We start from the raw sequence: 27,874 nt of genomic DNA, 5'->3' as shown, positions 1-27,874 counted from the left end.
CTCAACTTTCGATTGGATAATATTACAGAGATTTCAGGATTTGCCATTCATTGCTATTGATTGCACAATGTTTAGGAAACAGAAACATCTGGTCCACGTTGGTGATCCACCTGAGCCTCACATCTTCATATCAGTCTATTAGTACCTTTCTCCCTCCTCTATTCATCCAGCTTCGCCTTAAACTATTCACCTCAACCGCTCCCTGTGGCAGTGAGTTCCATATTCCCATCACTCTCTGAGTAAAGAGGTTTTAACTGAATTCTCTACGGGATTTATTCGTGATATCTTCTATTTATGATTTGATATATTTACTTAATAGCAAGTGCTAATAGCTTTATCAGAGAAATGGCCGAGTAGGATTTACAATGTCCAATATTGCCAAACAGCAGCGATGCAGTAATTGATCAGGTGCTAGACAGACTTTGTCATTTTAAAGATGTTAAAATAAACCCTTTCTGTCACTCTCTCTAATATCTACAGCAGTCTCCCTGCAAGCAATTATTTGTCCGGGCCTGTTATTCCCAGTAACAAAGCCATTCCAGTGTCATAAACTAATAAAAGAATAGTCATAATATCTATGCATCATATTTCAAGATTGAGACGATATTGGTAAACTATCTGAACTGCAAGTTTTTCTGATAATCCGAACTCCACTTAACCCCTTGCGCCTTGTAACTACCCGAAAAATCCTGGGGGGTGAATTTTGGTGAAATTGTCAGCCTGAAACACATTGGAGGTACCATGGAAGCCCTAAAAAATGGGGTCAACACTTTTCTGGGATTCGGAATAGTTACAGCAGTCAAACAGCAAATATCCCCATGCACAGGGGCTGGTTTAGCTCACTGGGCTAAATCGCTGGCTTTTAAAGCAGGCCAGCAGCACGGTTCGATTCCCCTACCAGCCTCCCCAAACAGGCACCGGAAAGTGGCGACTAGGGGCTTTTCACAGTAACTTCATTGAAGCCTACTCGTGACAATAAGCGATTTTCAGTTTTCATTTTCATTTTCGCATTCCCCTCTTTGCCTTCCCTTATCCAAATGATGGAGGGTGTACATAGGGTAAATCAGGATAAACCTTTTCCAGTGGCAGGGGTGTCAGTAACCAGAGACACAAATTGAAGTTGATTGGCAGAAGAACCAGCGGGGGAGATGAGGTATATTTTTTTAAGTAAATTATTTTGAAATGGAAGGCACTGCCCTAAAAAGGCGATGAAAGAAGGTTCAATCACCATTTTCAAAAGGAGATTGAATAAGTATTTGAAGTGGGAAAATTTGCAGGACTGTGAGAAGGAGCAGTCAGAGTGGGATTAACTGGATAGATCTTTCAAAGAGCTAGTACAGGCACGATGGGCTGAACGATCCCCTTCATAGCTGCATTAATTAATGATTCTATGGATTTCACTGTCCCTTTCTTCCATCAACCTTGTACTCACTGCCTTACCTTGGCTCTCGTTCCAGAAACACCGCAATTTTAATATTCTCATCCTCGTTCAAATCTCTCCATGGCTTCACCCTTCCCCATCTCTAGAACATCCTCCAACCCTATATGATTCTGCGATATCCACACTCCTCGATCTCTGGCCTCCTGACCTCTAGCTCCCCCCCCCCCCCCCCCCCAGGGGTGGCTGACACTTCACTTGTCAATGATCTAATCCTTAGAATCTTTTCTTGAAATCTCTCTGCCTCGCTTGTACCTCTCGATACATCCCTTACCAGCTCTCTGTAACCAACCATTTGGTTTGGTCACCTGTTTTAATGTCAGCTTGAAATCAGTGCAATTTTTTGTCTGATTATGTCTTGTGAGGCAACTCAGGATGTTAAATGCGCTCTATGTCAATGAAAGTTGATGTTGCTGAATAGCTGATGTGGACTATCAGAATGGTTACTGCACAGAAGGAAGTTGTGCCTGTGTTGATTCTCTGCAAAAGCAACTCACCGATTGCCACTGCCCCACCTTGTCCCCTTACCCTGTAAACATTTCATCTAAAGATGATTATTTGGTCCTATTTGAAAGCCTGGATCGTACCTGCTTCCACCGCACTCTGCGTGCTCCAAACCCTAGCCATTCAATGTGTAAAAACCGTTTACCCTCGTGTGTCACCGTTGTTTCTTTCACCACTCACATTAAATTAGTGTCCTCTGGGTTTCCATCCATCATTTTCTTCCTGTCTGCTGTGTCCAGACACTTAATGATTTTTAAATGCCTCTATCAAATCTCTTCTCAACCTTGTCTACTTGAAGGAGAACAGTCCGAACCTTTCTAATCTAGCTACGCAACTGAGGTTTCCCCAACCCTGGAACAATCCCCAAAAATCTTTTCTGCACTCCCTCTAATGTCATTGAATCCTTCCTAATAACGACAGTTAGTTTGAAAACAATTACTGCAAATTTTTTCAAACCATTTTTAATGGACAGCATTCAATAGTGGTTACAAATAAATCAAATTAAGTCACTGGCAGGATTCTATACTCCACTTCCAAGACAGTCCCATAACTGCACAGCATAGGAGACTGAAACAGGACAGTTTGTAAAATACAATAATAATCTTTATTGTCACAGGTAGGCTTACATTAACACTGCAATGAAGTTACTGTGAAAAAACCCCAGTCGCCACATTCCACATTCGGGTACACAGAGGGTGAATTCAGAATGTCCAAATTACCCAACAAACACATCTTTTGGGACTTGTGGGAGGAAACCGGAGCACCCGGAGGAAACACATGCAGACACGGGGAGAATGTGCAGACTCCGCACAGACAGTGACCCAAGCCGGGAATTTGACCTGGGACACTGGCGCTGTGAAGCAACAGTGCTAACCACTGTGCTACCGTGCTGCCCAATAATGGCTGTGGTTTCAGCTGGGCTTGCTGGATGGCAGTCTTGCCTGCCAGTCAGATGATCATGGGTTTGAGTCCTACTTTGGGATTTGAATATATGTAATTAAAGCTGATATTCCGAGGGCAGTACCGAGGGAGTGCTGCACTGTCTGAAATGCCATTCTTTATATGAGATGTTAAAGTGAGGTCAAGTCTGCCGATGCAGATGGCTACAATAGTGCCCATTGCACCATTATAAGGAAGAGCAGGAGAGTTCTTTCCTGGTGTCCTGGTCAATATGTATCCCTCAACCAACATCAGTGTTGTATATTCACGTTGTTCCAAGTTGGAACAAGATCGCTTCAAGAGTTCGATAATGCGACGTACTGATGATGCCATTGGCAGTTTGCACAGGCTGACAGTCAGTCTATATTTGTCTCCATTACAGCTGTGATAAAGAATCGTCCAGACATGAAACATTAGCTAGTTTCTGCCTCCACAGATGCTGTCAGAGCTGCTGAGATTGTCCAGCGTTTTTGTTTTTGAGTCAGTCTACATTAGCAGCCTGTGAGACAACACCTCCCCAAATGAAACTCTTGTTTATTTTGTACTATCATGGCCTGCAAGCTTCTCTTTTAAAATACCACAATTGTTAAAATGAATTATCCGGTGATTGTCACGTTGCTATTTGTGGGAGTGATCTGTGTGTAAATTGGTTGCTACATCACAACAGTGACAGCACCTTAAAATGTATTCAATTGCCTGCAAAGCACTTTGAGTTGTCCTGTGGTCTTGAAAGACGCTACTTAAATGAAAGCCTTCCTTTCCTTTCATCATTTCAGTTGTAACAATTTAAAATTGGCCTCACTTCCCTCTTGGAACTGGTGACATCATCTCACCATGCCATTAGATCACAAACCCTCAGTCGCTGCCTGCTGCTCCATTGCTGGAGCCAGTGTAGGGCGAGGGGCGCAAGAAGGTAACATAACGTAACAACTTTCAGGTTTGTTTGATAGAAAAATCCTGGAATTGCCCCAACTTCTGAACCACTGTTGTGCCAATATTCTGCCTATCATCCTCTTACGTTACTGTTGGACCTTCCAGTTAATGTATCTCTATATTTTTGCTAAATTACTGCTGTTAATAGTTAGATATAAAATGTCTTTGTTTCTCAGCTAACTTCCCGGGAGGGCTATTGAACTTCACTTAATTCTCTTTATAATATATTTTGCATTCTCATGTAATCTTTTGCACGTGTTGAATCTGACGTTTAGATAACGTAGGTTTCAGTACATATTCCATAACCAAACATCTGATGGACAGTGTACGTATTTCAATATTACAATCTCAATCCATCCATTGGTTTGCCTCTCTCCAACTTTATTATTTGATATAAATGGTGACAGTCTTTCAGCGTTCCAAGTGTCAAATTGGCACTATTTTTAACTGTTAAAGACCAGAGGACGGACAGTCTATTGAATCGCATGAATGAAATAAACATTGCTATTTTCAAATTCAGCCACATCACTCCCACCGCCAATTGTTTTGAAAAAGGACAGAACGTGGTGGAAGATTGGGCAGTGAGTTCCAATGTTATTAGGAGACCCGAGGTTCATGTTGATAGATTTGGCAGCATTACAAAGTCCTGAGGAAATTACCCCCTCAGAAAGTCATGAGTTATCTCCCCTCGTATTTTAGGTGAGCAGATCCTATCTTTAATAAAGAGGCAGCTAATTTACTGCAGAAATGTTGCCTTGTGTCTGAGAACCGGCTGTACCCAGTCAGATGACTAATAATCTGGTTTTTGCTCTGAACATGAGAAAAAAGTCAAGCGTGAGAAAAGGGTCATCGGTTTATTGAAGCTCATCCCCTTGAATCTGACTGCTCCCATCTCAACATCGAGCTGCCCTCTGAATAACCTACATGCTTTTACAGCCTGCTTATCTGGCAAACATCGCCAAATATTTATTACTCTGTATAAAAGTTGTCCCAGCGTCTGTTTCATTGATTTGAGTTTCTGTTCCTTGGTCATTACTCGCAGGCTCATTGTGAAATATTATCCACATTTTATCTGGAAGATCTAAACCCTTTAATATTTCACGCTGCAATTAATTTCTCTCTTCAATAGCCTTCTGTTAGGCTTGAATTTCTTCAATCCTTTCCTCAGTACTCATCCCTTTTAATGAAGGAACCATCTTGCTGCCTGCCTCTCCATCAGCACTGACGGTATATGTCTTATTTTAACTCAGTGATGACCAGAACTGAGCATTATTTGAAATTAGATTTCACGAGAACATTCTAAGGTCTTCGAACAATTTCAGTAAGATTGGATTCTATTTTTCAAGCTATCAATATTGGCATTTTAATTCTTTAAAATTCCTTTGCTGCATTGTGTAGACACTAGTGAGTGTGATGAGCGTGCTCTTATATACAGCTTCCTTCCTGGATCCTTCATGTGCTGATTCGTTGAACACATCGGACTTATAAAGGGTGAAAAGTTAGGAAGTATACAAAATGGATAAGAGTCAGATCTGCTGCTTGTAACACACCTGCCACTCATTACACACCCGCCTGTCCATTACACATCCATTACATATTACACATACACACTTGCCTGTTTTGCACAGGTCCATCACACTTCCACTCATTACATTCCTGCTCATTACACATCCACCCATCGTACACCCACCTGTCCATTTCATACACACCTGCCCATTACACATCCATCTGTTACACACTTGCCTGTTTTACACAGGTCCATCACACTTCCACTCATTACATTCCTGCCTAGTACACATCCACCCATTATGCACACGCCCATTTCACAGCTATCTGTTACACACTTTCCTGTTTCACACAGGTCGATCACATTCCCACTTGTTACATATCCGCCTGTTATACATCCGCCCATTATACACCCGCTCGTTACACACCTATCTGTTACACACTTGCCTGTTTCACACAGGTCCATCACAATCCTACTCGTTACATACCTGCCTGTTACACATCTGCCCATTATACACAAACCCATTACCCAATAATCCATTACAAACCTGCCTATTATATATCCTACAAATATACATATGCCTGTTACACACTTGCTGATTATACACCTGTTTATTATGCATACCCATTACACATATGCCCATTAAACACCCCATTGCCCATTAAACTACCACCTACTACATATCCCGCCAGATACCCACCCATTATACCCCCACTTATTGTGCAAGTGCCCGTTACACAGCTGCCTGTTGTTCACCCACCCATTGCATACCCAACCATTACACAGCTTATGGTTACACACCAAACCATTGCGTACCTGCCTGTTACATACCAGACCCATGCACACCCACCTGTTACAAACCCACCTGTTACACACCAAACCATTGGACACTTGCCCACTGCACACCTTCCCACTACACACCTGCCCATTATACACCCACCTGTTACACTCCTGGCTATTACACACCCACCCAATACACAGCCACTCATTACACATCTGCGAATGCACACTCACCCCATTCACACCTACCCATTATGTACCTGACCATGGTGTAGGCATGGTACAGGAATCAAGGCCATTTGGGGATGGAATAACATATCAGAGTCAGACCATTCAGGAGCAAATCAGGAAACATTTTTACAAAGGGTGATCAAAATGCGGTACCCTGTCCCACAAAATATAGTAAATGCTATCTTAGTAATATTCAATCTGCAATTGGGAATTTTTTGCCAGTCAGAAGTACAAAAGAATATGGAGTCAGAGTGGGCAAATGGAGTTAAGATATCGATCCTTTACTATCTTATTGTATGGTGGAACAGGCCTGACAGGCTAAAGATTCTCCGTCCATTCCTATATTTCTAGTTGCAAGAATTTCACAGTGTGTAGCAAGTGCAGACAAGGAATGCAGCCAATGGCACCATACTTATTTAGATTCGTACTGACCCATTACTAAATAAACATTCACCTACTTGTTAAAATGGATCTCAGCCCTGAAGCAGAGCTGGCCGTGAAGATAAAGCACTGATGAATAGGTGCTGGGGAAATGTTTCAAACAGCAGATTCAGCTTGCAACTTGTACAATGGTTTAGTGAGGCAATGTACTGTCTGGTGAATGTTGGAAACCTGACTTAAAGTTGTCTGCAGCGCTGAGTACGGGGTTTCATCCTGACACTCCATAAGTGCTTTGAATGTGAACACTAAACACAAGGAAGCACAAAGCACATTTACTCAGTCACCTAAGGAGTACATTGAATGGCACAGAATGTCCAGGGCAGATATAAGCCGTTCAATCCAACTGATCCATGCTGGTGTTTATCTTCCATTCGAGTTGCCTCCCACTCTATTTCGTCCCACCCCATCTTGTATTCCTCTCTCCCTCATGTCTTTATCCAGCTTCCTCTTAAATGTATCCACACTGTTCATCCCAGCCACTCCCCGTGGGAGCGGGTTTCACGTTCTCACCACTCTCCGGGTAAAGACGGTTCTCCTGAATTCCTGACGGAATGATTCCAGGGATAAACAGCTGTAGCCGTGAGGTTAGATGGGAGAGGTTGAGACTATTTCCCTTGGAGAAAAGGCCGAGAGGAGACTTGATGGAGGGGTTCAAGATCCCGAGGGGTACAAACAGGGTCAATAGTGACAAACTGCTCCCACTCAAGAGCGTCGAAAACAAGAGGGAACAGATTCCAAATAATAGGCCAAAGGAGCAGCAGTGCAGTGATAAAGATGGTTTCCACTTGGCTGGAGTCTGGAATCAACTTCCTGAGTGGGTGGTGGAGGCAGATCCGATCGTGGTGTTCAAAAGGGAATTCAGCAGGGTAAAGATTCTGGGAGCGAGTCATCTAACTCAAATGAAAGTCTGTCGAGCAACTCGTTTAGTGGGTGTTTCTCGGCAGCTGCAGCGCACTACAACAGCACGTTGTTGTTTTTCTGGCCTGGAGGAGATTCTCTCTGCCGAGGCCGAACTTGGAGACATTTCCTGCTGGTGAGCTGAAGCTGGCCAAGCAGGAAAGGCCCCCCGCAGATCGGGGCACCATTTTGATCGGCAGCCCCGATCTCTCTCCCCCCCTCACCCCCTTCCAGCCCGCCGGCCTCACTGGCAAGGCCTCCCCTCCCCCCAGCGTCAACCTGGCACCTGGGCATCCCGGCATCATGGCAGTGCCTCCAGCAGTTCCACCAGGATGGCACCGTCAGGGTGCCCAAGTGCTGGGGGAGTGCCCAGGTGCCACCCTGCACTATCCCCAACCACCCAGGAGTCGGCAATGCCCTGGGAGCCCCAGGTGAATATGGGTATTTAAATGAGCCATTACCAGCAAGGGCGAGATTCAGAACGCGCCAGGCGGAAGGATTCGGGAGCGACCCGTGAGGGTTTCGCACCCGGCGGGGTCCCTATTTGAGGCTCACATGCGATTCACCCGTTACGTCTGAAACTGCGCCGGGCACAACGGGTCACTGAATAGTGCCCTCCGTGATTCTGTGAGTAAAAGGAGTTATTTGAAATCCTGTCTAGAGGTCAAGCTAATGAATGCAGAAAATCAATGTTTAACTTTCATGGCCTTGTTCATGTCTTTTCATTCGAGTAAGTTCATGTATAAATGGCATTTACCTTAAAGATAAATATAAATATATTGTCCAGTGTGACCCTTCAGCCCGTCCAAGGCTGTTCTACCATCAACTAGAACCTGGCTGATCTGTACCTTAACTCCATTTACCTATCTTTTCCCCATATCTTTAGTAAAAAAATCTATTGATCTCAGTTTTAAAACTATTATTTGAACTAAAATATACTGCTTTTTTGTGGGAGACATTTCCATACATCTCTCACACTTTGTGTAAAGGTGTGTTTCCAAACTTCTCTCCTGATTGGCGTGGCTGGGAGTTTAAGGCCCTGATCACCTGCCACAAGTTCCGCCAGGTACCATCCCTGGACTGCAGGTGAAAGTTCATCACTCTACGGCCGGGTAGGCAGTGAGGTTACACTTCTTGCCAGCTCACAGTTCAAACTACTCCAGCCCCTGCGTGCTACAAGCAGGGACTCTCCAATGCTCAACAAGCACAGGTCTGCAAAATGCTGTGAGGCAGATCTCAGGCTCCCCTTGGCCTCTCGAACCGCTGGCTAAATCAATCGAATATCAAGGATTTGTATTCTGTCTTTAATATAGTAAAACGTCTCGGTGTGCTCAACAAGAACATTGTTGATAAAAAAAACATTCTTCACGCTGAGTAATAAGAGATGTGTGAAGGCAGATGGCTAAAAGTTTGGACAAAGAGATAGATTTTAAGGATCATCTCAGAAGGAGAAAAGAGATTGAGACGTTGAGGAAGAGAACTGCGGAGCTTTGCGCCCAGGCAGCTGAACACATGGCCAGCCAATGATGGAGTAATTAAAATCTAGATGTTCAAGAGGCCAGAATCAGAGGAGTGCAGATCCGGGTAGCAGTTTCATTTCTTCTGCGCAAATTGAGCCATACTATAAACTGAAGAAGAAACACAATTTTTTAAATCTGGAAGCTGAAAGTAAGGAACTTTGTTGACAGAACCCATCTCTTTGAAATGATTTCAAAGTAAACACTGCAGGAGATCTCTGGCTATTCTTTTATAATGGTGGTTAGCTTGCCTAGATTTATATCCATTATCCAACTGTCAGGGTCATTCAGCCTCTGATCTTCGGTTAAGCGTTCTCCAAGGCGGCCTTCAGGACGCACGACAACGCAGAATTTCCAAGCAGAAACTGATAGCCAAGTTCTGCACACATGAGTACGGCCTCAACCAGGACCTTGGAACCATGTCTCATTACATTCACCCCACACCATCTGGCCTGGCATTGCAAAATCCTACCAACTGTCCTGGCTTGAGACAATTCGCACCTCTTTAACCTGGGGTCACCCCTATCTCCAGTCGCACCATCTGGACCTGTAAGTATCATCTTGCATCATTGGCCCCCGTCTATATATGCTGTGTTTGTGTAACCTACCTCTTCGCTCGCCTGATGAAGGAGCGATGCTCCGAAAGCTTGTGATTCCAAACAAACCTGTTGGACTTGAACCTGGTGTTGTAAGACTTCTTACTGTACCCACCCCAGTCCAACACCGGCATCTCCACATCATGTGTCCAACATGGCTTTGAGGAAATGTGTGTGCAGAGAGCTCAGTCCATGAGCGTGCATTTTACACCTTTGAACTCTCTTAAGGTGAGGTTAGGTGACGACACAGCAGCAGCTTTGGAGGAGTTCAGTTGCAATGCCAAATTGAGTGCAGATGGAGAGAGAAACATTTAGCGCTGAATATTTTGAAACATTTGATTTTATTGACATTTAAATTATTTTACAGAGATGCTTAAAAGGGAAGACAGCTCAGAATGAGACAGGAGGGTTTATTCTGGAGACAGCTTGCACTCTCTCCAAACTGAGTAAAATGGTTGGCTTTACATCGGTTGGTTCCTGGGAAAATACATTTCCAGTTGGTTTCCTCTCCTTTCAGACGCAACAACATTTTGGCATTTAAAGTTTGCCACATTGTCTGTTTGTGCTCCACAAGAGCCTCCTCCCACACCCTCTTCAACTCACCCTATCAGCTTTTCCTTTGATTCCTTTCTCCCTCATGTATTTATCCAGCTTCTGCTTAATGCCATCTGTCCTATTCACCTCCACCACTCCCTGTGGGAGCGAATTCCACAATCTAACCTCCCTCTCGGCTGGATATATTAGTGGCTGTCTTGTGTTTATGGCTTTCAGTTCTGGTGTTGCCAACAAGCAGAAACACCTTCTCGACATCAGCCCTATCAATCTTAGTCGCAACCTCTCAGTTCTGATACATCACCCATTGTGAATCTGTTTCTGCAAACATTTGTCTGGAAATTCCACAAAATATTCTTTGATGTTAATACTTTTAACCAGATTTTCCTCCCTTGCCAACTAATCCTAGATTTCCAGGCCATTCTTCTAATTACCTTTAAAATTGGGAAGAAAAGGGCGGCATGTGGCGCAGTGGTTAGCGCCAGGACTGCGGCGCTGAGGACCCAGGTTCGATCCCGGCTCTGGGTCACTGTCCGTGTGGAGTTTGCACGTTCTCCCCATGTCTGCGTGGATTTCATCCCCACAACCCAAAGATGTGCAGGGTAGGTAGATTGGCCACGCTAAATTGCCCATTAATTGGGGGGAAAAAAGATAATTGGGTGCTTTAAATTTATTTATTTTTCAATTCGGAAGAAAAATCCATGTTGCAAAGCCCACCTTGATGGGATTGGACAGAGTAGAGTGGGAGGCACAGTTCCTACTTGTCAAAGGATTGAAAACGAGGCAGCACAGATTCAAAGTAACTTGCAAAAGAAGCAAATGCGACACTAGGTTAATCCCAGAGCTGAAGGGGTTGGATTACAAGGAGAGGTTGAGTCGACTGGGACTGTACTCGTTGGAATTTAGAAGGATGAGGGGGAATCTTATAGAAACACATAAAATTATGAAGGGAATAGATAGGATAGATGCGGGCAGGTTGTTTCCACTGGCAGGTGAAAGCAGAACTAGGGGGCATAGCCTCAAAATAAGGGGAAGTAGATTTAGGACTGAGTTTCGGAGGAACTTCTTCACCCAAAGGGTTGTGAATCTATGGAATTCCTTGCCCAGTGAAGCAGTTGAAGCTCCTTCATTAAATGTTTTTAAGATAAAGATAGATAGTTTTTTGAAGAATGAAGGGATTAAGGGTTATGGTGTTCGGGCCGGAAAGTGGAGCTGAGTCCACAAAAGATCAGCCATGATCTCATTGAATGGCGGAGCAGGCTCGAGGGGCCAGATGGCCGACTCCTGCTCCTAGTTCTTATGTCCTTATGTTCTAATGAGCAAAATCTGATCCACACAGAGAGTGGTTCAGGACTGGAATGCACTACCTAGAAGTGTGGTGGAGACAGGCTCAATGGAGGCATTCAAGAGTATGTTAGATGCTTCCTTGAAGAGAAAGAATGTGTGAAGGCATTGGGGGAAAGGCAGGGGAACAGCACAAAGTCACAATCCTCATTCGAAGATCTGGTGCGGATATGATGGGCCGAATGGCCTCTTTTTGCACCAAACAATTCTGGAATCTGGAGGGACATGGACAGGGTCAATAGTGAAAAATTGATCCCACTCAGGAGAGCATCAAGAACCAGGGGGACACAGATTCCAAATAATCGGCAAAGGGAGCGATAGTGATGGAAGGAAACAGTTTTCCACCCAAAGGTTGTTTGGAGTCTGGAATGAAGTTGCTGACAGGCTGATGTTGGAGGCAGGTTGGATCGCGTTCACAAGGGAATTGGAAAGCGATCTGAAAAGGAAGAACGTGCAGGGTGATGGGGACGAGGCAGGGGAGTGGGACTGGGTAGAATGCTCTTTCAGAAAGCCAGTGCAGACTCGATGGGCCGAATGGCCTCCTTCTGTGATTCCAGCTACCTGCCATGCTCGGTGAGTATTAGGACCCATTTTTAAGATCTGTTGGGCAAAAGAGAGAGGGGAAACCAGGCCTTCGAAAGTTGAGTCTTAAAGTTAATATTTCAATATATATGGAACCGCGTGTGCAGATCCCACCCCTGCCATCAAATCTCCCAGCCCAGGCTTGGATGAGGATCGCGGAGAGCCGAGGGCAGGCTAATAATGATCTATGTATTGATGATGGCAAAGCACACAATTAATTACACTCTAGACCCCAGTGCAAAACAAAAGATTTACAATACACCAAAAAGACGTCTTAAGGGACCAAAATAAACAGCTACATGTGAATCTGTGAATTAGGCAGAGCTCATTCCTCGGCTTTACTTATTACTGACATTCGGGACTGTGTGAAACAGCTAATAATAGCTTATTGGAACCTTTCCATTTTCTTGATAACATGCCCACGCAATGTTACCAGTATTCTGTGTAAATGAGCCATACCAATCTGAATTGACATATCTCACCGGACAATGAAATTCAGCAGCAACTCATCGCTGTATTTATTTTTACAAATATCTGGCCTTGCTCCCTCTCTTTATATTGATAACTTTTGATTCTCAACTTAAAATTAGCCGTGGTTTCCCTCTTTGTCATGAATAGCTCGTAAAGTCACGCAGTTCTCATTCAAGCTGATCAGACGAGGATAATTGAGATCGGTGGTGCACAGCTTACTGACTACGCCACAAATATGACAGGGCAGTGTACACGTCAAAGCTGTTTTAATGCCACATTCTCAACCAGGATCAGAGTGGAGTGGATAGTAAGTAAACAATCAGTGAGATTCTCGGTGAATGCACCAACAAAGCTAAAATGTTACATTGGGAAGGGAAGCACCTTTCTTTACGAGCTGATCATTTCAGATCCATTCCGACTGATCGTAGAATCCCTACGGGGCTGAAGGAGGCCATTCGGCCCATCGAGTCTGCACCAACCCTCCGCAAGAGCACCCCACCCAGGCCCAATCCCCCGCCCTATCCCCGTAACCCCACCTACCCTTTTGACACTGAGGGGCAATTTAGAGCAGCCAATCCACCTAGCTGATTTGATTTGATTAATTGCCACATGTACCGCAGTAAAGTGAAAAGTATTTTTCTGCGGCCAAGGGAACGTACACAGTACGTACATAGACAAAAAGAATAATCGACAGAGTACATTGACAAATGGTACATCGACAAATAGTGATTGGTTACAGTGCGGAACAAGGGCTAAACAAAGCAAATACATGAGCAAGAGCAGCATAGGGTATCGTGAATAGTGTTCTTACAGGGAACAGATCAGTCCGAGGGGGAGTCGTTGAGGAGTCTAGTAGCTGTGGGGAAGAAGCTGTTCCTATGTCTGGATTTGCGAGTCTTCAGACTTCTGTACCTTCTGCCTGATGGAAGGGTCTGGAAGAAGGCAATGCCTGGGTGGGAGGGGTCTCTGATAATGCTGTCTGCCTTCCTGAGGCAGCGGGAGGTGTATACAGAATCAATGTGGGGGTGGCAAGCTTATGTGATGTGTTGGGCTGAGTTCACCACACTCTGCAGTTTCTTGCGATCTTGGACCGAGCAGTTGCCATACCAGGCTGTGATGCAGCCGGATAGGATGCTCTCTATGGCACATCTGTAGAAGTCGATGCAGACATGCTGAATTTCTTTAGCTTCCGTAGAAAGTAGAGACGTTGTTGGGCTTTCTTGACTGTTGCATCAACGTGTGCAAACCAGGACAGACTGTTGGTGATAGTGACCCCCAGGATCTTAAAGCTATCGACCATCTCCACTTCAGATGCAGACGGGAGTGTGTGTCGTGCTACGCTTCCTGAAGTCGATGATCAGTTCTTTGGTCTTTCCAACATTTAGAGAGAGGTTGTTTTCGGTGCACCATGCAACCAAGTGATTTATCTCCCTTCTGTAGTCTGATTCGTCGTTGTTTGAGATACAGCGCACCACAGTCGTATCATCCGTAACTTGCACATCTGTGGATGAATATCATAGAATTATACAGTACAGAAGGAGGCCATTCAGCCTGCTCTGTCCCTGCTGGCTCTTTGAAAGAGATATCCAACTAGTCCCACTTCCGCACCCCCCCCCCCCCCCCCCCACCCCTGCTCTTTCCACCAGCCCTGTAAATTTCTCCTTTTCAAATGCATATTCCAATTCTCTTTTGAAAGTATCTACACGGGATTCTCCGTCGGCGGGCTCCTCGGCTTCGGCAGCGCACACTGACTCCCGGGGGTTTTGCGACGGCATGGGGGGGGGGGGGGTGGCCACAATGGAAAACCCCATTGGCCGTCAGCGGGGACGGAAAATCCCGCTGCCGGTGGGGGCACGCCATGCCGGAAAACCGGGTTGGCGGCAATGGGAATCCCAGCCACTATAAATTATTATTAATCTGCTGCTATGGCCCTTTCCGGCAGTGTGATCCAGGGCCACACTCACTGCTTACTCTTAATTTGCCTCATCTTCTCCGCTGCTTGTTTGACCAATTACCTGAAATCTGCATCCCTCTGCGTACCACACCTCCTGCCACTGGATAGAGTTTCTCCTTATTTACTCTCTTTTCAATCATTTCTGACTTTGAACACCTCTGTTAAATCTCCTCATAACCTTCGCTAACGGCCCAGACTTTATACTTCAAGCATTACAGTGATTAAGATACTGTTAGAAGCCAACCATTAAAGTCAAATAACTCAGATGATAAATTCAGAGTGTTTGACAGTTTGCAGTTGTGAATGCTCCGTGCCTTTCTTTCCTGGGGTGTCAGCACACTTTAGAAAGTCCCTCTCGGCCATTATAAATTGTTATTTTCTCCCAGCAGGTCTTTTGTGAGATGGCTGAGATTGAAGTCAAATGTTTTGCTGTGTTTTTTATTCACTGACAGGAGCATCGTCACGTGTTTGAAAGAAAGGCTTGTATTTATTTTTACAGCCAATGACGTACTTTCTGAATTTTAATTAGTGTGGGAAACGTGGCAGCCGATATGCACACTGTCAGATCCCAGAAAGAGCAGGCTTGACCATGACCCAATGAGAAATCCAGCCCCCCCCAAATCAGGTTTAGGTTAAAAATGGGCTCCTGGTTGGCAGTTGTAGGCTGGAAGCTGGATCTGTGGGTCAGAAACAGCCAACGTTTCTGGGGGCCTCACGGTAGCATGGTGGTTAGCATCAATGCTTCACAGCTCCAGGGTCCCAGGTTCGATTCCCGGCTGGGTCACTGTCTGTGTGGAGTCTGCACGTGGTGTACGCGTGTATTGATGCTAGTTTTTTTAAAACCCGCTGTCAGGGATGCGGGCATTGGTGGCAAGGCCAGGATTTATTGCCCGTCCTTCGTTACCCCAAGAAATGTTTTTTGTTACGATTGGGTGTAGTCACAGAGCCACTTCCGCGGGCAGTTAAGAGGCAAGATTTCCTTCTCCAATAACTGACAGGAAGGAACTGCATTTGTTTATTAAATTGAAAATAAAATGTCTGTACTGGGCCATCGATTGCCCTTGAGGGGACATTTAAGAGTCAAACACGTTGCTGTGGGTCTGGAGTCACGTGTAGGCCAGACCGGGTAAGGACAGCCGATTTCCTTCCCTAAAGGACATTGGTGAACCACATGGTTGTCACCACTTCAATGGACAATGGTTTCATGGCCAACATTCGACTTTTGGTCCCAGACATTTATTCCAATTTCATCAGCTGTGGTGGGATTTGAACCCAGGTCCTCAGAGCCCGTGGATTACTAGTCCAGTGGCAATACCACTATGCCACTGCCTCCCCTCTCGTCTTAAGATTGACTGTTTACTGTTCAATAGATCCTCTGAAATAATTCTTATGCTCATCTGACATTGATTTTGCACAGTTTCTCTGTTTCAAATTAAAACATAATATGCCAGAATATTTTTCAAAGAGGGTGTTGGACTTTGCATACACAATCGCAAATGGGAGCGATTGATTTAGATCTCCACCGTTACTTTGTACATCAAATTACCCATATACCTCAAGGCTAAAGAAAATGAGTTCTTACCTCTTCATGTTGTGACTTTCATGTTTGCACTGATGGCAATAACCTTGCCGTCAAATGGAAAAAGGTTTCTTCCCCCTTTTACTGAATAAAACATGATTCATGAAAGTAGTTTGGAAAGTGCTTAAGATGCGGCCTACGTTTGGTGCATCTGTTTCAAGGAGTTGCATCTCATCACATCTGTACAGGTGCTTGATCCTCACAATTCAATGCCTATGCAATTTACTTGAACTTTGAAAATGTCTCCTATTAGAGTCCTTTTCCTGTAGGAAAGAAAGAAATAATTTCCATTGATATATCGACTGTCACGCCCTCAGGAGCTCCCAAAGGACTTTACAGTCAATGAAGAGCATTTGAGGTGCAGTCAATACTGCAATTCGGGAAATGCAGCAGCCACTTTGCACACATGAAGCCTCCACAAACATCAACAAGATAATGAGCAGATTAGTGAGGTTGGTTGAGGCATAACTATTGGCCTGGACAACGGGCATTGGCCTGGACAATGGGTATTGGCCTGGACAATGGGTATTGGCCTGGACAATGGGTATTGGCCTGGACAACGGGCATTGGCCTGGACAATGGGTATTGGCCTGGACAATGGGATTTGCCCTGTACAACGGGCATTGGCCTGGACAATGGGATTTGCCCTGTACAATGGGCACTGGCCTGGACAATCAGTATTGGCCTGGACAATGGATATTGGCCTGGACAACGGGCATTGGCCTGGACAATGGATATTGGCCTGGACAATGGATATTGGCCTGGACAACGGGTATTGGCCTGGACAATGGGTATTGGCCTGGACAATGGGTATTGGCCTAGACAATGGATATTGGCCTGGACAATGGGTATTGGCTTGGACAACGGGTATTGGCCTAGACAATGGATATTGGCCTGGACAATGTGTATTGGCCTGGACAATGGGTATTGGCCTGGACAATGGGTATAGGCCTGGACAACGGGTATTGGCCTGGACAATGGGGATTGGCCTTGACAACGGGTATTGGCCTGGACAATGGGTATTGGCCTGGACAATGGGTATAGGCCTGGACAACGGGTATTGGCCTGGACAATGGGTATTGGCCTGGACAATGGGTATAGGCCTGGACAACGGGTACAGGTCTGGACAATGGGTATAGGCCTGGACAATGGGTATTGGCCTGGACAATGGGTATAGGCCTGGACAACGGGTACAGGTCTGGACAATGGGTGTAGGCCTGGACAATGGGTATAGGCCTGGACAATGGGTATAGGCCTGGACAACGGGTATTGGCTGGACAATGGATATTGGCCTGGACAATGGGTATTGGCCTGGACAATGGGTATTGGCCTGGACAACGCGTATTGGCCTGGACAATGGATATTGGACTGAACAATGGGTATAGGCCTGGACAATGGATATTGGCCTGGACAATGGATATTGGACTGAACAATGGGTATAGGCCTGGACAATGGATATTGGCCTGGACAATGGGTATTGGCCTGGACAATGGGTATTAGCCTGGTCAATGGATATTGGGCTGGACAATGGGTATTGGCCTGGACAATGGGTATTTGCCTGGTCAATGGATATTGGGCTGGACAATCGGTATTCGGCTGGACAATCGGTATTGGCCTGGACAATGGGTATTGGCCTGGACAATGGATATTGGCCTGGACAATGGGTATTGGCTGGACAATGGGTTTTGCCCAAGACAACGGGCATTGGCCTGGACAACGGGTATTGGCCTGGACATGGGGTATTGGCCTGGACAATGGGTATAGGCCTGGACAACGGGTATTGGCCTGGACAACGGATATTGGCCTGGACAATAGATATTGGGCTGGACAATGGATATTGGCCTGGATAATAGGTATTGGCTTGGACAATCGGTATTGGCCTGGACAATGGGTGTAGGCTTGGACAATGGGTATAGACCTGGACAATGGGTATTGGCCTGGACAATGGGTATAGGCCTGGACAATGGGTATAGGCCTGGACAACGGGTATTGGCCTGGACAATGGGTATTGGCCTGGACAATGGGTATAGGCCTGGACAACGGGTACTGGCCTGGACAATGGATATTGGACTGAACAATGGGTATAGGCCTGGACAATGGATATTGGCCTGGACAATGGGTATTGGCCTGGACAATGGGTATTGGCCTGGACAATGGGTATTGGCCTGGTCAATGGATATTGGGCTGGACAATCGGTATTCGGCCTGGACAATGGGTATTGGCCTGGACAATGGGTATTGGCCTGGTCAATGGATATTGGGCTGGACAATCGGTATTCGGCTGGACAATGGGTATTGGCCTGGACAATCGGTATTGGTCTGGACAATGGATATTGGCCTGGACAATGGATATTGGCCTGGACAATCGGTATTGGTCTGGACAATGGATATTGGCCTGGACAATGGATATTGGCCTGGACAATCGGTATTGGTCTGGACAATGGATATTGGCCTGGACAATGGATATTGGCCTGGACAATCGGTATTGGCTGGACAATGGGTATTGGGCTGGACAATGGGTATTCGGCTGGACAATGGGTATTGGCCTGGTCAATGGATATTGGGCTCGACAATGGGTATTGGCCTGGACAATCGGTATTGGCCTGGACAATGGATATTGGCCTGGACAATCGGTATTCGGCTGGACAATGGGTATTGGCCTGGACAATGGGTATTGGGCTGGACAATCGGTATTGGCCTGGACAATCGGTATTGGCCTGGACAATGGATATTGGCCTGGACAATCGGTATTGGCCTGGACAATAGATATTGGGCTGGACAATGGGTATAGGCCTGGACAATGGATATTGGGCTGGACAATGGGTATTGGCCTGGACAATCGGTATTGGCCTGGACAATGGATATTGGCCTGGACAATCGGTATTCGGCTGGACAATGGGTATGGGCCTGGACAACGGGTATTGACCTGGACAATGGGTATTGGCCTGGACAATGGGTATAGGCCTGGACACTGGGTATAGGCCTGGACAATGGGTATTGGCCTGGACAATGGGTATAGGCCTGGACAATGGGTATTGGCCTGGACAACGGGTATTGGCCTGGACAACGGGTATTGGCCTGGACAATGGGTATAGGCCTGGACAATGGGTATTGGCCTGGACAATGGATATTGGCCTGGACAATGAGTATTGGCCTGGACAATGGGTATTGGCCTGGACAATGGGTATGGGCCTGGACAATGGGTATGGGCCTGGAGAATGCGTATTGGCCTGGACAATGGGTATAGGCCTGGACAATGGGTATGGGCCTGGACAACGGGTATTGGCCTGGACAATGGATATTGGCCTGGATGACGGGAATTAGCCTGGACAATAGGTATTGGCCTGGACAACAGATATTGGCCTGGACAATGGATATTGGCCTGGACAATGGGTATAGGCCTGGACAACAGATATTGGCCTGGACAACAGATATTGGCCAGGACAATGGGTATTGGCCTGGACAACGGGTATTGGCCTGGACAACGGGTATTGGCCTGCACAACGGATATTGGCCTGGACAATGGGTATTGGCCAGGACAATGGGCATTGGCCTGGACAACGGATATTGGCCTGGACAACGGGTATTGACCTGGACAACAGATATTGGCCTGGACAACAGATATTGGCCTGGACAACGGGTATTGGCCTGGACAATTGGTATTGGCCTGGACAACAGATATTGGCCTGGACAACAGATATTGGCCTGGACAACGGGTATTGGCCTGGACAATGGATATTGGCCTGGACAATGGATATTGGCCTGGACAATGGGTATTGGCCTGGACAATGGATATTGGCCTGGACAATGGGTATTGGCCTGGACAATGGGTATAGGCCTGGACAATGGGTATTGGCCTGGGCAATGGGTATTGGCCTGGGCAATGGGTATAGGCCTTGACAATGGGTATTGGCCTGGACAATGGGTATAGGCCTGGACAATGGGTATTGGCCTGGACAATCGGTATTCGGCTGGACAATGGGTATTGGCCTGGACAATGGGTATTCGGCTGGACAATCGGTATTCGGCTGGACAATGGGTATAGGCCTGGACAATGGGTATGGGCCTGGACAATGGGTATTGGCCTGGACAATGGGTATTGGCCTGGACAATGGGTATTGGCCTGGACAATGGGTATTGGCCTGGACAATGGGTATAAGCCTGGACAATGGGTATAGTTGCTCTGTTCTTCTTTGAAACAGTGCTGCAGGATATTTCACCTTCACCCGAGAGGGCAGTCGCAGCCTCGGGTATAACGCCTCATCCAAAAGAATCTCCATCAGTGCAGCACTTGCTCAGCATGACAGAAGCTAACTAGTGCAGATTCTCGGCAGCGCGCTGTTCCCTGGCAGCGGAATCGTCTCCTCCTGCCACTTGTCAATGGGATTTCCTATCGAAGCCACCCCACACCGACAAGAAACCCACGGGCAGGGTGCACTGCCAGCGTGAAAACGTCGGGGAATACCGGCCATAGTTTCACATCGATGCTCAAGACAGTGCGGGGGCTGGATTCTCCGATTGTGAGGCTATGTCCCCTTGCTGGCGTGGGAACGGTGGCGTTTTACGACAGAAAAAATGGCGTAAAACTGCCGCCGATCCTCCGCCTGTCTGGGGGCTAGCAGGACGGCAGAGTCGAGCACCGGCTCTAACTGCCGATATTCGCCGGAGAATTGCCGGGTCCGTGGCCGAGCATGCGCATGGCGGCGGACTGCAGCGGCTGTGCTGTGCAGCATGGCGACTGCCGCTCGCGGACCCGGCCTGCGAAATAGGGCACCCACTTTGTCCGGCTCACGCACCGTGGACCACCCCCCAACAGTGCCCCCAGCCCTGGAAAAGTCCCCCCCCCCCCCCGCCCATGGATCGACCCCCCCAGTGCCGGACTCAGTTCGCAGCCGCCGCACCAAGTTCCTGACGGATGGGACCACACACGACCGACGCCGTCGGGAACTCTGCCAGTCGGGGGGGGCAGAGCATCATGGGGACGGCCTGAGGCAATGTCCTGAGGCCGTCGGTATGACGCTACGCCGCTTTGGAGGGGGTGGAGCATCGCGAAAGTGGCGCCTCCCCCGATTCGGAGAAGGGGAATCTCTGGTCGATCGGTGAACGCAATCCCAAATTAATCCTCGTCTTTGACATGTTTATATGGTGTAATTTGTGGGGTTTTTTGGTAGCTGTTCTGGTCCCAAAGAATAAGGTAGATTGCACTTGTAAATATTGAGGTGATGGGAATTGATAATAAAATTCCAAATTTAATTCCTACATTCTTGCACCGTTGGATGAGAGCAAGTTAATTGGTTTCGGTGCATTAAAGAAACATTCAATGCAGAAGATTTCTTGCCACGTAGAATGCTGGCTGCTTGCTTCATTCAGCTTCATTGATCTATTATTTTGCTGCAGCAGAATATTATTTTACAACGTCAAATTAAACTGGAGGCACAGAATGTTTGATGTTTTGAGACAAGTGTTAGTTTAATTCACACCATTCAGCTTCCTGCGAGCAGCTATTTTTTACACAAAGCGAGGGACTGAGATGGCTATAGAAATCATAGCATGGCACAGTGTGGGCGGGAAGAAATTAAATGCTTCAGTCAGAGCATTATTGAATATAATTTACTAGGTATTGAATTGTAAGTTAAAAACATTTTTAAATGGTAATTTTGTGAAAAATACGTTTGGAAATCCTAGCATCATGCGCCAATAAGGCACGGCAATTGAACAGCACTTTGTACATCTTATACGAAAGTGGTTTCACCAACTTCAGTTTCTAAAGTCACAGAAAGAGGCCATTTGGTCCATTGAGTCTTTGTCGGCTCTTTCAAAGAGCATCCCAGTTATTTTCGCTCCCTTTATTCTTGGACAATTTTCTCCTTCAAGCACTTCATCCAATTCCATTTTGAAAGCTATTATTGATCTGAAGCCTTGCATATATCAATACTAAGGCAGGCATTTTAATATTGATGCATGCATCTTGTGTCAACCATGAATACATTCATAGAACATAGAACATACAGTGTAGAAGGAGACCATTCAGCCCATCGAGTCTGCACCAACCCACTTAAACCCTCACGTCCACTCTATCCCCACAACCCAATAACCCCTCCTAACCTTTTTGGACACGAAGGGCAATTTATCACGGCCAATCCACCTAACCTGCAAGTCTTTGGACTGTGGGAGGAAACCGGAGCACCCGGAGGAAACCCACGCAGACACGGGGAGAACGTGCAGACTCCGCACAGACAGTGACCCAGCAGGGAATCGAACCTGGACCCTGGCACTGTGAAGCCACAGTGGTAGCCACGTGTGCTACCGTGCTGCCCTTTAAACTGCTGCTGGTTCCTTTAGAGGACCAACTAAGTTGCCTATTAAAGTGCTGCTTTCCCTTCTTACTTTCGCCTGGTGTCGGTTTTCTCTCCTTCCTTCCCCTGATCCCTGAAGTTGTTGGGTCAACAAAAGCAACAGCAACTTGCATTTCGTGCACCCCGCCAGGAGTGATTATCAAGTGAAGTTTGACACCGAGTCACATAAAGAGATATTATGGGGTCCCAGGACCTTGGTCAGAGCTGTAGGTAGGAGGACAGCCCAGAGGGTTATAGAAAGGAGCAGTTTGTCAAACTCCGAAGGAGTAAGGATGAGGTGCCCTACCTTATTTCGGGGTATTGAGTGCGGTCCTCGTTTGAGTTAAGTTTCTGAGAACGAGGTAGGTTTAGTCCATCTGCGAGAGGAAAAAGACCAAAGTTTCACATTGGCAGATGGAGATCAATCAACCCTGACATCACTGTAACAAGCACAGTGATCCCAGATGCCAGTGAGGCGGCATTCTCTGCAAAGCTAACTCAGAAGGAAGTGGAATCATTATTAAGTTTAAGCTAAACTGAGTAAACTTTAAACTTTGCTTGCAAAAAGCCAGCTCATCTTTAGATCTGACATTATACAGCCTTCCAGACACAGTATCCAGTTCAACAGCTGCTGACCAGTGCCCACTCTACATATATTGTTGTACGCTACCTGTTCACTTGAATATGTGGCACCTTTAAACTTACTTACACTGCATCTTAAAGGGGACCGTTTGTGTGCAACCTACCTGGTTCCAGATTGCTAAACACCTGCTGTCAGGAAATGGCCATAGTTCTAAGTAATTTATTTTTGTTTTGTGGCTTTTAGAAATGAGGTGTAACTTTTGTACATTTTATTTTGTGATTCTGTGCATGAAGGGGTCAATAGCATCAGTTTTGTTCAGATAAGAACATAAGAACTAGGAGCAGGAGTAGGCCATCTGGCCCCTCGAGCCTGCTCCGCCATTCAATGAGATCATGGCTGATCTTTTGCGGACTCAGCTCCACTTTCTGGCCCGAACACCATAACCCTTAATCCCTTTATTCTTCAAAAAACTATCTATCTTTACCTTAAAAACATTTAATGAAGGAGCCTCAAGTGCTTCACTGGGCAAGGAATTCCATAGATTCACAACCCTTTGGGTGAAGAAGTTCCTCCTAAACTCAGTCCTAAATCTACTTCCCCTTATTTTGAGGCTATGCCCCCTAGTTCTGCTTTCAGCCACCAGTGGAAACAACCTGCCTGCATCTATCCTATCTATTCCCTTCATAATTTTATATGTTTCTATAAGATCCCCCGTCATCCTTCTAAATTCCAACGAGTACAGTCCCGGTCTACTCAACCTCTCCTCATAATCCAACCCCTTCAGCTCTGGGATTAACCTAGTGAATCTCCTCTGCACACCCTCCAGCGCCAGTACGTCCTTTCTCAGGTTAGGAGACCAAAACTGAACACAATATTCCAGGTGTGGCCTCACTAACACCTTATACAATTGCAGCATAACCTCCCTAGTCTTAAACTCCATCCCTCTGGCAATGAAGGACAAAATTCCATTTGCTTTCTTAATCACCTGTTGCACCTGTAAACCAACTTTTTGCGACACATGCACTAGCACACCCAGGTCTCTCTGCACAGCAGCATGTTTTAATATTTTATCATTTAAATAATAATCCCTTTTGCTGTTATTCCTACCAAAATGGATAACCTCACATTTGTCAACATTGTATTCCATGGATGCATTTTAAGGAGGGTTTACGACGTCAAAGCAAATGCCAGGGTTTAGAAAAACCAGGCTGTTGCTTAGCAACCATGGGCCACACCGCTCCTCAGAAGCACCTCCCAGTGTTGGCGCTCCTCAGAAGCACCTCCCCATTGCAGAGGAAGCAGGGGATCAGCAGAGCTCACCCCACCCAGAGGACACCTGCACCGTGGCCTGTGGAGCCCTCCCTGGTTCTCTGCCCCCCCCTCAGGGCAGAGGCCTCACCAGTGACCCCCCCACCCCTCAGTCTCCCCCTGGTGAGACTGGCAGCGCTGACTGCTTCTGCCACCACCTCCCAGGCACTGTTCAGCGCTGGTGAGCGCTGACTGCCTCTGCCACCACCTCCCGAGTGCTGTTCAGAAGGGCAGGGTTCAGTCTGTGGCCACCCTGGGGAAGAGGACGTCCCTCCTCTTCTCAATGGCCTGGAGCTCTGGGTCCACCTCAGACTGTTGACCTCGGGGGCAGATCTGCTGGGGGCCACCTTGGTGGCTGAAGTGAGTATGGGGTAAGTGGAGCGCTTAAAAACTGCTCCAGGTTCTTCGGCGCTAACTCCGGCCCGAGCGGTTAGAACGCCCGTTGGGCCGGGACATGCTCTCCATTCCCGCCGGCAGAGTGCTGACCCATTTGCCTGTCCTGACTCGCTTACCGAATAGTGCAACTAACAGAAGTGTGAATCGCACACGATTCAGATCCGGTAGGAACACTGGAGGCACGATTCTCCCAAAAGGGAGCAAAGTCCCCGAGCGAGCGCATTTAGCCGTGTGTTTCCCAGCGCTCACAGTGCTGAAAAACACATGACTATTCAACGCGAGTCACATTGAATAAGGGGCCTGAATGGGAAATGTGCGTCAAGGCCACACGTAGCCCGTTTGGTTCAGTCGGTCACTCCTCTCGCTGGAACTCCCCAGTGTAGCGAGAGACCCAAATGGCGTCCCCATCTCCGAGGCCCCCAAAATGATTCCTGACATCCCCTCTCCAGCGGGAACACACTTTGAGAGAGTCCCCAGCCCCTCCCCCCCTCCGCCTCCCCCCCCCCCCCCCCCCCCCCCCAACACCCACGCAGAGAGATCACATGAAAGCTAGGATGGACATGACAATCCAGGCCAGAGGAACACTGAAAGGGAGAGGCTGAAATCCCGGAATATGATTCTTGGTGAAGACATTGACCGAAAGCTTTGTTTGTGAGATGATTCCTAGTGTGTGCTTCGAAAGTGGAGTATGAAAACCCTGATGTAGAAATCAAAGTCCCAGTGAAGACTGGTTAGCTCACAGAAACTGGGGAGAAATCCACAGAAGTTGTTTGGGTGGCATCTGTCACTTGGTTTTAGAATATGGGGTGTTTGACCACATTTCACCAATTGGTTTATACGGACTGTGTGCCTACTGAGAACATTAGAGCACAAGATAAATTTTGTAACTTGTGCTATCCTTAAAAAACAGATATATCTGGAAAGGTAGCTGGGGGGAAGGAGTAGTGTATTACGGTTATCTTATCTTGCTTAATTAGTGTTTGATTATTTTGTTGAAAGTTAATCGACAGTCTTGTGACCCTGTCATCTACGTCTCTAAGCGAAAAATAACAGATAGGATCTATTGAGTGGGGTTCCACTCTGGGATATGACGAGCAGTAGTAACATCAGCTAGAATCGTATCATCTTGTCTGAATTTCTATGACCTTTCATCCCTTATCTCAATAAACATCAATCAATCTGAATTTCAGTCATGAAAGCCCAACCTTTAAAAAAAATCTTTCTTCAACTTTCAGTTCAATGTTGTCCACTTTCAATGTTTCGCCCTATTTCAGAAATTATTTTGTGCCGTAACATGCATGCCAGGTAGACATAGAACATACAGTGCAGGAGGAGGCCATTCAGCCCATCGAGTCTGCACCGACCCAATTAAGACTTCACTTCCACCCTATCCCTGTAACCCAATAACACCTCCTAATCTTTTTGGTCACTAAGGGCAATTTAGCATGGCCAATCCACCTAACCTGCATGTCTTTGGACTGTTGGAGGAAACCGGAGCACCCGGAGGAAACCCACGCAGACACGGGGAGAACGTGCAAACTCCGTACAGTGACCCAGCGGGGAATCGAACCTTGGACCCTGGTGCTGTGAAGCCACAATACTATCCATTTGGGCTACCATGATGCGCAAGGAATAATAACATGATAAGGAAATTGTAATTATAGTAAGGAACAGCAGAGAAGGAGGCCATTTAGTCCTTCATTCCTGTGCTGGTTCTTTGGTAGAGTTATCCAATTAGTCCCATTCCCCGTGCTCTTTAGTGAGAACATGCCTGGAGTAACGTGTGCAGTTTAGGTTTCTTTACTAAAGGAGCAATGTACTTTCTATGGAGTAGATTCACTAGATTGATTCCTCGAGTGCGGGGATTGCTCTGTCAGGACAGAGTGAGTAAAATCCACCTACATCTATGGAGTTTAGAAGAATCAAAGGTGGCCTCATTTCTTAGAGCAGTATTTTTGAAACTTTTTTTCCCGTGACCCACCTTTAGCAACCGGCCGTCCTTCGCGACCCACGCTGGCCGAACTTTGCAACACACTGTTTTCACTTACCTTTAATGCGACAGGTGAACACGCTTATTCCTCACAATCTCACTTGCTTCGTCATTCAATGTTACATTTCGCCCAAGGACTTCAGCTGACGATTTAAGTTCTCGCTGCATCCTTTAAAAAAAATATCAAGAGGTTTGTCTTCAAAACCACGCCATTCCTATTCTTCAAAAATCTTTACATTTTTGACGGTTTTAAATGCCAGTATTTCCCTACATATAACACACATGGACTTTACATGCTGATTTACATTGGCACAATTGGCAAAGCCATACCTCAAGAAATTCTCTTCACACGGCTTTGTTTCCTAATTGTTTTCTTTGTTTAAAATGATCCATCTTCAGTGCTTTAGTCATGTTGCCTTGCTTGCTCGCAGCTAGAAAATGGAGGAATCCTTCCTCAGTCTTAGAAACACAGTCATAGAACTGTTACAATGCAGAAGGAGGCCATTTGGCCCATCGAGTCTACACTGACCGTCCAAAAGAACACCCTACCTAGACCCAATACCCCGGCCTGCCCCTATAACCCCACCTAACCTTTAGACGCTAAGGGGTAATTTAGCATAAACAATCCACCTAACCTACACATCTTTGGACTGTGCGAAGAAACCGGAGCACCCGAAAGAAACCCACGCAGACATAGGAGAACGTGCAAACTCCCACATTCACCCGAGGTCAGTTTTGAATCTGAGTCCCCGGCGCTGTGAGGCAGCAGTGTTAACCATTGTGCCACCTTGCTGCCCTCAATGAGGCATGCCGCTACTGCGATTTTACGGCAAAAGGAAAAATTAGAAGCAGAGGACACCATCTCAGAGATGAGGAGGAATTTCTTCAGCCAGAGGGTGGTGAATCTGTGGAATTCCTTGCCGCAGAAGGCTGCGGAAGCCAAATCACTGAGTGTCTTTAAGACAGAGATAGATAGGTTTTTGATCAATAAGGGCAAC

The 27,874-nt window shown here is 46.5% G+C and overlaps 1 protein-coding gene across 3 annotated transcripts in view; it reads left to right on the top strand.

Annotated features, from left to right (window-relative positions):
• Positions 1–27,874, top strand: part of fgf14 (fibroblast growth factor 14) — a 584,869-nt gene that overhangs the window by 400,450 nt on the left and 156,545 nt on the right. The gene's annotated exons all lie outside the window — the stretch shown is intronic.

This window comes from Scyliorhinus canicula, chromosome 14 (genome assembly GCF_902713615.1).
Source record: "Scyliorhinus canicula chromosome 14, sScyCan1.1, whole genome shotgun sequence".
Classification (NCBI taxonomy): Eukaryota; Metazoa; Chordata; class Chondrichthyes; order Carcharhiniformes; family Scyliorhinidae; genus Scyliorhinus; species Scyliorhinus canicula.
This window is presented reverse-complemented; position numbering and strand designations above follow the sequence as displayed.